The following is a 13,068-nucleotide window of genomic DNA, read 5'->3' as shown; positions in this document are numbered from 1 at the left end:
TAAATACAGAAGCTATACAGTCTAACACCCTCCCTCAATCTTAGCCACTTCCTAAAGAATCTAGAAGGGTAAGATTGCGCCTGCAAGCTTCAAACTGTGGTAAAGGCAATGGCTTGGTGAAGATGTCTGCAAATTGATCCTTGGAAGAAATAAACTTGATCTGTAGTTGCTTTTGAGAGACACGTTCACGCACAAAGTGATAGTCAACTTCAATGTGTTTCGTTCGGGCATGGAATACCGGATTTGCAGAAAGGTATGTAGCACCGATGTTATCACACCAAAGGACAGGAGGCTGTGATTGGGATATACCCAACTCCCGGAGCAAAGACTGTACCCAGATAATCTCCGAAGTGGCATTGGCCACAGCTTTATACTCAGCCTCAGTACTGCTACGCGAGACAGTGGTCTGTTTCCGAGCACTCCAGGCAATCAGGTTAGAGCCAAAGAACACAGCATAACCCCCCGTGGATCGCCTGTCATCTGGATTGCCAGCCCAATCTGCATCAGAATATGCTGAAAGATAGCCAGAGGAGGACGGTCGAATATGCAATCCATGAGCCACCGTGAATCGAATGTAGCACAAAATACGCTTAATAGCAGACCAATGAGTTGACTGCAGATACTGGCAGACTCGGTTAACAGCAAAGGAAATGTCCGGTTGTGTGATCGTCAAGTACTGAAGACCACCAACAATACTCATGTACTCCGTCGCATCAGAAGAAGATAGAAGCACACCATCAACAGCAGTGAGCTTATCAGTGGTAGACATGGGTGTAGTCGTTGGTTTGCACTTAAGCATCCCAGCTCGCTGCAACAAATCCAGAGAGTACTTCTTCTGCATCATAACAAGACCATCAGCCCGAGAAGTAACCTCCACACCAAGAAAGTAGTGAAGCTTCCCAAGGTCCTTGACCGCAAAATCAGCACCAAGCGAGCGAACAAGCGCAGTAGCAGCCGACTGAGAGGAGCTGACCAAAATGATATCATCTACATAGACCAACAAGTACATAGTAACCTCAGGCCTCTGTAGAAGAAACAGTGAGGAGTCAGCAGTTGATGATGCAAAACCATGAGCACGAAGAGCCATTGCAAGACGAGCATGCCAAGCACGAGGAGCCTGCTTCAGACCATAAAGTGCCTTGGACAGACGACAGAGATGATCAGGGCGATCCGGATCAGAAAAACCCGGAGGCTGGCGCATATAGACCTCCTCCTCCAACACACCATGAAGGAAGGCATTTTGAACATCAAGCTGACGAAGAAACCAACCTCGAGTAACGGCAAGAGAGAGAAGAAGCCTGATGGTAGTAGGCTTGACCACTGGACTGAAGGTGTCTTCATAGTCAAGACCAAAACACTGTCGAAAACCACAGGCAACCAGACGAGCTTTGTAGCGCTCAATGGACCCATTAGAATGCCTCTTCACTTTGAAAACTCATTTAGAATCAATGACATTAACCCGTGATGGTGGAGGAACAAGAGTCCATGTCTGATTGCGAATGAGAGCTTGATACTCCTGCTCCATGGCCTCTCTCCAATGAGGAATGTGCATAGCAGCTTGATACGTGCGTGGCTCGGAGGATGGATCTGCAAGAGCAGCAGACATGCAGGCAGCTAATCAGGCAACTGTACCATCGTGACGTTGCTTAGGCTGAAAGATGCCACTCCGGCTGCGCGTATGTGGACGTAGAGCAGCAGCAGGAGCCATCGAAGTCGAGGGCGATGGAGACGGCGCGGTCGGCGAAGAGCCAGACGTCGCCTCAGGAGAGCCAGTACCGGACGGCTCCGGGCTGCAGGAGGCCAAAACCGGCCTGGGCGAAGCCGGCCCCGATGACAGTGGCCCAGAGGCCATGGGCGAACCGAGGACGGGCGAGGCCGGCTCCGGTGACGACGGCCCAGACGCCCTGGGCGAGACAAGGGCGGGCGAGGCCGACCCCGGTGACGACGGCCCAGACGCCCTGGGCGAGACGGGGGCAGGTGAGGCCGGCCCAGTCACCGTTGGCGTGACCGGGGTCGCAGGGCGCGACTGTGGCGATGCCGGCCTAGAAGCCAGAGGCGACGAAGCGGGCGACCGGACCGGGGCAGCGATCGGTCGTGCATGGGCACGGGGACCGAGGCCATGCAGGGGCGCCATGTGATCGTCATGCACAGCTGAAGGTGCCGACGATAAAAGCGATGGCGACGAAGGAGGCGATGGCGCCTCTAAAATCTCCAAACGAGCCCCACGACCAGTGCCTGCACCATGGTTAGGCAACAACAGAGGAGAATATGCAACATCATCAAATTGGTCAGAAGCAACAGAGGATGAATGCATGGGTGGTGGTTCGGCAGTGGACACAGGGAGTTTGGCAAAGGGAAATACATGCTCATCAAACACAACATCCCGAGAGATGTAGACACAATTAGTGGGCACATGAAGACATTTGTATCCTTTATGAAGAGAGCTATAACCAAGAAAAACACACTTCTTGGAACGAAATTCAAGCTTGCGCTTGTTATATGGACGGAGATGGGGCCAGCAAGCACACCCAAACACCTTGAGAAAGGTGTAGTCCGGTTGTTCATTAAGGAGAACTTCAATGGGAGTCTTCATGTTCAAAACACGAGTGGGAGTACGATTGATGAGAAAATATGCAGTGGTGAAAGCATCACTCCAAAACCGAAACGGAACAGATGCATGGGCCAAAAGAGTAAGACCAGCTTCAACAATGTGACGATGCTTACGTTCTACTGAACCATTCTGCTGATGTGTATGTGGACATGCTAAACGGTGAGCGATCCCAAGCGACTGAAAAAAGGAGTTGAGGTTGCGATACTTGCCGCCCTAGTCCGACTGAACATGAACAATTTTGTGCTTGAGAAGGCGTTCAACATGTTTTTGAAACTGAACAAAAATGTCGAACACATCAGATTTACGTTTGATAAGATAAAGCCAGGTAAAGTGACTGTAAGCATCATTGAAACTGATATAATAATTATGACCACTGACAGAAGTCTGAGCAGGACCCCATACATCTGAAAACACAAGTTCTAAAGGATGTTTCACCTCACGACTGGACTCCGAAAAAGGAAGTTGATGACTCTTCCCCTGCTGACAAGCATCACGCACTGCTACATCTTTATTGCTAGACACACTAGGAAGCTCATGACGACGCAAAACATGCCGGACAATAGGTGTGTTCGGGTGACCAAGACGAGCATGCCACTGTGACGGAGATACCCGAACTCCACTGAAAACGCGAGCGACGCCAGGATGCTCCAGACGATAGAGGCCCTGGCAGAGCCGCCCACTAAGAAGAATGTCCCTCGTGCCCCGATCCTTAATAAAAAGATCAAAAGGGTGAAATTCACAAAGCACATTATTATCACGTGTGAGTTTAGGAACTGAAAGAAGATTACGTGTCACAGATGGAACTCGAAGAACATTGCGAAGCTGAAGACTCCTATTGGCATGTCTAGTGAGAAGCGATGCTTGACCAATATGAGAGATGTGCATACCTGCTCCATTGGCGGTGTGGATCTTGTCGGGGCCATGATAGGGTTCACGAGTGTGAAGCTTCCCCATCTCGCTTGTCAGGTCCTCTGTCGCCCCAGAGTCCATGTACCAGTGTGGATCGATGGAGTAGGACTGAGTGTGTCCCTGTTGCTTCTGCGGCGCCAGACGATCAGCCATGGCGGCCTGACGGGCAAAGTTACGTGTATCCTTGCCGTCATTTCCAAGACCAAGAAAACTCCGCTGGAAGCGCTTGTGACACTTGGAGGCCCAGTGCCCATCGCGGCCACAAAGCTGACACACACGCTGACCGCCAGCCCCCGGTAATGTCGCAGTAGGAGGGGGGGCCGAGGCGGGCGGTGGTGGCAGCCCCGAAGGAGCCCGGGATGATGAAGAAGAGCGGCCACCCTTGGTGGCAGTTTTGGCCGAGAGGGAGCCGTTGCCCCTGGAGCGGCGCGTCTCGACCCGTTGCTCAGTGAGAAGGAGGCGGGAAAAGACCTCGTGTGCCAGCATGGGTGTTGAGTTGCCCCGCTCGTTGATGATCTCGACTAAGGCATCATACTCCTCATCAAGACCATTGACAATAAACGAGTTGAACTCGGAGTCGATGAGGGGCTGTCCAATGGAGGCCAACGTGTCGGCGAGGCCCTTGACCTTGTTGTAGAACTCAGTGGCAGTGGAGTCAAGCTTCTGACACTCCCCAAGTTGACGACGGAGCGCAGAGACACGAGCCTGTGACTGTGCTGCAAACGAGCGCTCAAGAATGGTCCACGTCTCATGGGACGTCTTGGCGAAGACAACAAGACCGGCAACGGCCGGAGAGAGCGACCCCTGGATGGAGGAGAGGTTCGCCTGGTCCTGCCCTGTCCAAACACGGTGAGCCTGATTATAGACCGGACCGTGTACGCTGTCCACCAGCGCAGGAGGGCAAGGGAGAGAGCCGTCGACATAGCCAAGCAGGTAATGACTCCCAAGGAGCGGAAGGACCTGCGCGCGCCAGAAGATGTAGTTGTCCGACGACAACTTGATGATGATGAGATGGCCGAAGTGAAACGGCGGCGGGGGCTGCGATCCCATCGAGGAGACTGGCTGAGGTGCGACCACCGTGGAGACAGTCGGAGGGGCAACCGGCGCGGGTGCAGGGGGCGCGGCGACCGCGGTTGACACTGCGGTGGAAGAGACGGACGGGGTGGCGGCGGTGTGCACCGCAAGCGCCTGGCCGGGCGACGAGGCGGCCGGTGGGATCGCATATAAGGCGCAATTTGAAGGTGCGTCCAGCCTTTTTCGAGAAGCACAAGCTTTGGGAGGCCAAAGTTGAGCAGAATTACAAGTTGTTTGTTTTGCTTCAGTTCTCATATATCCCAAAGCACTAACCACGGATCGTGCCACACTGACTTTGAAACAAATGAGCATCTCTCACTGAATATTTTTCTTCAAAAAAAAAAACTCTCTCGGGGCTGCCTTTTTGTCCAGGGCGTTTGGGCCTTTGGGGTATCGTTGCTGGCTGCCCCTTTGATCATCGCAAGCTTGGCCCCAGTTTTTTGTACTCTTGAGGACTGGTGGAACAAAAATATTGAGGCTTTGGACTCGCCGATCTGGAGGCATTTTGTCAAGGTGCTCGCGGGCTACTCGTGAGCCGGAGGCAGCCCCGACCAACGGCCGCTCTCGAGGACCGACCCCAAGTGGCCAGCACCGCAAGCCTGGACCCGATGCCGAATGATGCACGGCGACACACGCGCTCCTCAGCCATCGTTTGTGACCCTCGGCCGGCGCTCCACAGCCACTCCCATGTGGCCGGGCCACTCCCCAAACCCTGGAGGTGGCATCGCGCTCCGGCGTGGGCCCCTGCGAGAAGATGGCGGCAGGACCTTAGGTGCTCGACCCCAACTCCCCATGGCAATGTAGAGAGAGAATTGACAGAGATGTAAATGTGTATTGTGTGTTATCTTTAGTACCCTGATAAGTGTTACACGTGTGGCACGAACACATAGCAACTTCGAACATGGCAGACGCGAGGATGGTAACTTCAGTTGTCAAGTATGGCAACTTCTTTTCGGTTGGCAAGTTTCAGCTTTTTTTTTCTTTTTTTCTTTTCAGACGGCAACTTTAGTTATAAAAAACTCAAAACCGAAGTAATTCGTGCCACACATGTGGCACATAACATTTGGGTACCTTTATTGACACTAGTAGAAAATGAAGCTTTAATACCGGTTCATAAGGGCCTTTAGCGCCGGTTCTGCAACCGGCACTAAAGAGTGGAGACTAAAGCCTCCCCCCCCTTTAGTACCGGTTCGGCACGAACCGCCACTAAAGGCCCACCACGTGCGTGAGCTCGCGCCGTGGTATGGGGGACCTTTAGTACCGGTTGGTGTTACCAACCGGTACTAAAGGTTATTTTTTGAAAATTTTGGAAAAAAATTGATTTTTTTTATTTTCAATTTTCTGAATTATTTGATGATTTAGTCTCTAATCGTCCCTCTTAATTACTCAAGTGTGGATCACTCATTTCAAATCGTCTAACTTCCCGACCGGTCACCCATCCTCTCACTCCCCCAGCCTGAGTACGCTTAACTTCGGAGTTCTATTCCCCCTACTTTTCAAGTCTGCACTTGTTGTTTTCCTAATAAATGTAAGCTATAAATCCTATTAACCCTCAGCAGTTTAGCTTGAGCATTAGGTCACACATTTCACCGTTTGAGTTTGAAACTATTATTCTAAAAAACAGTAATTATTTAGTAATACTAATATTTCTTGAATAAGTTTGACCGCAGTTTGACCATAGTTTGACCAGATTTGACCAAAATTCAAAAAATTGAAATCATTATTTAGTAACACTAATATTTTTGAATAAGTATGTAGTAACATTAATACTTCTTGAATAAGTAGTTTGACCATAGTTTGACCAGATTTAACCAAAATTAAAAAACTTAAATTTGAGCATATCTTTTTCTCCTTTTGGAATTTGAGGGTTCTAAAAAATTGCAAACAGGCCGCAGGCGGTCAAAATCGGATGCAGATTTTTGTGCTGAATTTTTTGATATATTATACGTTTTTTCCGACATCGTATGCAAAAGTTATAGCCGTTTTACATTTTCCCTACACTTTTTGCAAAACATGTCCAAATTTAAGTTTTTTAATTTTCCTAACTAGTAGATGTAGTAATATAATTACATCTCGAAGAATTTTATTTTTTGAATTTTTTATCATTTTCTTTTGTATTTTTCAAAACTGAAATGGCGATACACGCGGGGGGGGGGGGGGGGGGGGGGGGGGGGGTAGAGTTTGAAAATTGCCCTTTGGTACCGGTTTGTGCCACGAACCGATACTATAGGATAAACCCCTTTAGTACCGGTTCGTGGCACGAACCGGTACTAAAGGTGATCACGGGGCCCCGGCCTGACGCCAGCCTGCCACCACCCCTTTAGTACCGGTTCATGGCACAAACCGGTACTAAAGGTTCAAAACGAATCGGCATTAATGCATAGCCGTTCGAACCGGCACTAATGGTACCATTAGTACCGGGCTAAAATCGAACCGGGACTAATATGTCTCACATTCGGTCCTTTTTCTACTAGTGTGATAATGATATCTTATACAGCATTACAGGGGTGCCCCAGGGGTGCCTCTACAAAGGGGCATGAGCAACTGAGCCACATGCCAAACTAGTACCGCCTTGGTGGATAGGAAAAGCAGGGATTATAATAGGATTAGAAGGGATTACGTAGGTGGTTAGAGCATCTCCAACAGATGATGCAAATTTTGAAGATATATACAAGATATGTAAAAGTTTACATCTCCAAAAGTTGCTTTTTGCATCTCCAAAAAAGTGCCAACTCCAACAGAAGATGCAAATTGGATATGTAAAAAAACAACTGCAACAGAAGATGCAAAGTAGAGATGTAAAATGCTGAAAACTTCCAACTACTACTTCATTTCAACATAGTTCAAACATAAAACTTCATACATAATTCAACTACTACTAGATGAAACTACTCATCATCGTCGGAGCTGCGGAACTGTGCCCTGGACTCGTCCGTGTCTGGGTAGTCGCACCCCTCGTCCTCCTCCTCCGACTCATCCCGACCCAGTCCTCCTCCGACGACTTGATGGGGATCACCGTCGAGGGGGCAGCCTCGTCCTCCATCTTTACCTCCTTCTTCTTCTTCTCCTCGGCGTCACGCTTCCAGAAGTACTCCTGCTCAGCCTGGACGTACTCCGGATGCTCCCGCGCAAACCTCGCCATCGTCGCCTCGTCGCTCTCACTGGGACCAACGACAACCGCCGGCTTCTTCTTCGCCGGAATCTACTCCATCCGGATGCACTGCGGCATGAGCATCAGCCGCCTGGGTCTCGATCTCCGGGGAGTTCAAGTCCGTCCTCGGCCTTCCGACACGCCACACCGCCACGTCGTAGGCACGTGTGGCCTCGTGGACGGTAGGGTACATGCCGAGCCAAAAGCGGCGGCCGGCATCAGAGAACTTGACTCCGAACTTCCCGGAGGGCTTCGCCCTCACGCCGAAGAACCCCGTCTTGCTCCTCGTGGTCTTCTTCGGCGCCATGGCAAAGAAACCGAGGGCGGGCCGTGGTCGGGGCGGCGGCCGGAGAGAGGCGGGGTCGGGTGGCGGCGGCTGAGTCGGGGTGGAGATGGCGGGATCGAGGCGGTGTCGGGGCGGAGCCGGGGCGGCGATCAGAGTCGGGGACGAGGCGGCAAGGTCAGGGAGGGGTCGGGGCGTAGCCGGTGTGTCCTGGTGGGGTCGGGGTGGAGCACGACGGAGCGGGGCGGCCCGGCGGGGTCGGGGTCGGGGTAGAGCAGAGCAGCGACGGGCCGTACAACGGCGGGCGGCGGCCGAAACCAGGCAGACGGCGAGGCGGAGGTGGATCTGCGGCGGAAGGCGACGACGCGCTGATTTGGGCGGCGGGCGAGCGGCAGGGCGGCGCGGGCGGTGGGAGGATGAAGATGGGGGATGAGGGGAGGAGTGAATTGACAGGCGGTTGGTAGTTGGCATGCGCCTGCTCTTTTTATATCTCCAACACCCGGAGATGAAAATTTGCACTGTGAGGTGTTTTAGTTTGCATCTCCGGGAGGCGGAGATGTTCTTTTTTTTTGCATCTACTTCATCTGTTCGAGACAGTTTTTTGGCCCGTGGAGATGCAAAAGTTAGGTATTTTTACATATGCTTCCTCTATTGGAGATGCTCTTACACGAGTTCATAGAAAACTAGTTCGGCTAATCCTGCATATCCAAACAAGGCCTTACTCACACGACAATTGTGCTTATATACATACACCAGCCTCCATATTTTTAGGATGCATACAACGAATATACAGCACGCACATATACGAAAGTAAGGCAAAATACATAGAGGAACTTGGCATCCTAGCACCACTCAGAGAAGAACACATGCTACAAGTACCAACTCAAACTCGGCTAACTCACGTACTACAAATTAGTCCTATGTAGCCAACTAGCTATTCGACTTAATAGTCGTACACAACTTGCTTTCCTAAACTAATCCACACGGCAATATTTAGACCCAACTACTAATTGATGAATCTAGGACTCGGACTAGGCAAGATTATTTCCAACAGACCTGTAACTACAAAAGCTCATCATGTGCTCACAATTCCACAATAGCTTGGACGACACATTTGTGTAGACCTGTCACTAAAAGTGAACGATGTGCTCACAATTCCACAATGACTTGACTACCTAAAATATCAAGATGCATCGGTCGTGTGAACTACTTCCACCTTAATTATGCTTGCCAGGAAGTTCCACATTGACGTGGACTGGTCACCAAGAACGCACTCAGTTGGTCGTTCACGCTACACGGCAATGCCATGGCGTCCATATAAAGAAGACCATAGCTCAGAACCTAATCTCTACAAGGTGAAAGCCAAAACTGTCTCCTCTTATACAAGGCGAAAACCAAAACAATTTCCTTGTTCATCCCCTTCAATCTCAACCTAGCTAGCATTATCGGGATGGAAGCGGTTCTGTCTGCGGCTGCAGGTGATCTTGTTAGCAGATTTTTCTCCTTTTTGGTAAATATGTATTGGGTCCCTGCACGCTTGGAGGAGCAGCATATGGAGAGGCTGCAGCAACTCCTGCTGAGAGCTCACACAGTTGTCGAGGAGGCGAATGGGCGGTACATCACCAACTCTGGTATGCTTATACAACTTAAGATGCTAGCTAGGGCTATGTACCAGGGTTATCACGTGGTAGACACCTTCAAGTGCAAACAACTAGTCAAAGAGAGGTCTGAGGAAGTGATGGATAGATCATTAGTGTCATATATTGGCACTCTGCTGAAGCGCTTTCGTGCCAACGCTGGTGTATCGAATCACAAAGTTGACAGCAGTTGTGATCTACAAGGTGCCTTGTTAAATTTAGAAACTGCCATTTCTAATGTCACTGAGTTTGTTATACTTTTGAGCGGATGCGAACGAATGGTTCGCAGACCCTATGACACCTATCTTTATGTTGACAACTTCATGTTTAGTCGTCGAACGGAGAAGCAACAAGTTATCAATTTCTTGTTACAGCATAACTCTCTTGGTTCTCCACCCGTGCTTCCAATCGTTGGTGGAAGCCTAGTTGGGAAGAAAACTCTGGTAACAGATGTATGGAATGATGAGAAGGTGCGTAGTTACTTCTCTTCTGTTCTGTACCTCAGTGGAGCCAACTTCACTAAAATAGACACTGAAAGGTGCACATCAGGGAGAATATTGGTTGTTGTCACACTTGTTTCAGATGTAGATGATGAGGATTGGAAATCTTTCTACCGAGCGGTGACATCCATAAGAGTAGAAAGTAAGGTTATAATCATAAGTAGGATGGAAAGTTTGACAAGATATGGTACCGTGAAGGCAATTTACCTAAGTAAATTACAAGATGAGGAGTACAACTACTTCTTCAAGACACTAGCATTTGGCAGTGCACACGCAAAGGACCACCCAAACCTAACACTGTTGATAGGAGAGTTCATCAAGTTATTGGGTGGGTCATTTGTGGGAGCATATTCAATTGCCAATATATTGAGGAGGGATCTAAGCCTTCAATTCTGGCTTTGCATATTGAACAGATACAAGAATGTGACAAAGGCCAACTTATCGATGTTTGGTGAGCATTTGTCGGTCCGTGTTAGAATACGATATCCAGTAGATTTCACCAACTTTCTACCTGCGCCAGCTGCTCCGCTACTCCTTATGCCTCCTCGAACTGAAGCCGAGGCTTTCGAAAGGAAACTACCGAAGATAAGGATTGGAGACCTCGTTGTAGATCCTACCCTTCGTCCCAAGGGTGAGTTCGATTTAGTGACATGGGAATCACAGATACCCCCTTATACTGAGTTCATTTACCATGTCCCTTCTTGTGCTCAAAGGCAGCCTAAAACAACCTTACGGAGGAAGCGTGATGCATATGTTTGTCTCTAGTTTTTTCCTTTGTAACATGAGCTTGTCAATATTGAACAATTTGTTTTTATGTTTCACCCCGAAACAAGAATTACTCGTTATACATATCCATAAGTACCCATTACAATTGTCAGATTAATGTTTTTTGTAATGACTACATGTTTGTAATTTTTTGGAAGAAATTACCTGATTCCTTTGCTTTCGGTAAGGGGCATAATTTTGAAGAAAAAAAATACACGTTTAACATTTTTCAAATACATGATTAACATTTTTCTAATTTATGTTTTGATGTCTATTTTTTCATACACACTGTACATTTTTCATATATCTCTAAAATATTTTTATGTGCGTTTAACATTTTTTAAATACATGATTAACATTTTTCAAATATATTTTTTGAAAATAAATCAAATACATGTTAAGCAATGAAACATTTTTTGTGAACGGTCGCAATTTTTTTTGTAAACTATGTGAACATTTTTTTACATTATATAAACATTTTTAATGTCACAAACATAATTTTGGAAAACATGAAGACTTTTTTTAATATGTAAGCTGCATTTGTTTTAATTAGATGAACATCTTTTTTACATTGCATAACATTTTTTTAACTGTCGCATATTTTCTAACGCGTGAAAATTTTCAAAATATCACATCTTAACTAAAACATTTTATCTAATATATGTACTTAGTTTTTTTTTCCAAAACATAAATAAGAAAAGGAAAACAATTACTGTATGACATCAGCATGACAAAACACATGGTTAATGCGCCGAGTCACTACAGCAGACTGTAGGCAACGTGATCTTTTGACTAGCCTCCGGTCAGTTTTTTTTTTTGAACCCTATTTTTAGTTAGCAGTGGATGAGCTGATTTCTTTTCGCTCCTGTTTCAAAGATACAAAACAAAAGTAAAGTGTAGAACGCAATGTTTGAGCGCCAGGATTTTACAATTCTTCGGAGTGACTTCTCTTCTCTGCTCCTAGCTCCGAATGCCGGTATGTAGAGAAGTGATGGAAAGGGTTGTGCTCTTTTATTTGAGAAACTTCCAACCAAAATAGGAATGTTAGAATAGAATATTTAGATACAGGTCCCTTATGAATACTGTACTGACTACTGAGTAAGATTCATTGAAGAAATGCTTCTCCGAAGCAATAACATTGTGGCACAAGCATAGTCTTCCGCTAACCTAGCCTTTCCCATCTTTCTATATTAAAACGAATGTAGCTAACGTGAACTAAATGCAAGCATGACTGAAGAAGTAGTGGGCCTTTCGCCTTATTTTGTTTGACTCATGGAGCTGAGAAAACTACTTCAAAGAGAGGGAAAGAATGCGTCCGAAAGAACAAGCAAGGGATGAGCGCACGGGAGCGAAATTCGTTGCGCCCACACGCACACATTTTCTTGCTGGGTAATTTTCTCCGAAAGTTTTTGTGTTGTTGATTCCTATTCCTAGGTGTTGTGCTTTTCCCCCTATGCCGCCTATTGGTACTAGTGGAGTAGGATTGTCCTGTAATGCAGAACCTATAGGTGGTGTAACCTTTCGCTCAATACTCAAATCTACAATTGAAGCATCTGAGGCTGCATCAATCGAGGATACACGGCATAAGGAATTGCTAGATCTCCGAACTGAACTTCGCCTTCACCAAGCGTGGGTTTTCACTTGTCCTAACTAACAGTTGGCAAGCGATCCCCTATCCTGCATCCCGAAGATCAGACGACCCTGAGCCGGAGCGATCATTCAAGCAAGTTACCCAGCTTGTGTTTTTCAGTCAATCAATAGATTATGCAGTTTCTTAGTCTTTTGGTCCACGTCTTCATGACTTATAGAAAGGGTTTCTTTCTTTTACATGACCATGGAAGCTTCAAAAACCATCCGAGATCTTCTGGAAACAAGAAATGTTGCATCAAAGGGTTTTGTGGTCATATCATAGTGAAATCGAGTTTCTTGATTTAGTCGATATCAAATTCCCAACTTTTAAATTAGAAAGGACTAAGATTCTACTTCTTGCTCAAATACTGGGAATGTGGATTCAAGTATGATATCACTATTCCGCAGATCTCAAGAAAATGAATTGAACATGTTTGATGGCCGTAAGAAGATAGGAATGCTATATCTTTTCATTTTTAGAAGTTGTGTGTAGATTGTTGTTTTCCTTT

The sequence above is a fragment of the Triticum aestivum genome, chromosome 3B (genome assembly GCF_018294505.1).
Source record: "Triticum aestivum cultivar Chinese Spring chromosome 3B, IWGSC CS RefSeq v2.1, whole genome shotgun sequence".
NCBI classification, from domain to species: domain Eukaryota; kingdom Viridiplantae; phylum Streptophyta; class Magnoliopsida; order Poales; family Poaceae; genus Triticum; species Triticum aestivum.
Note: the sequence above shows the minus strand (reverse complement) of the source record.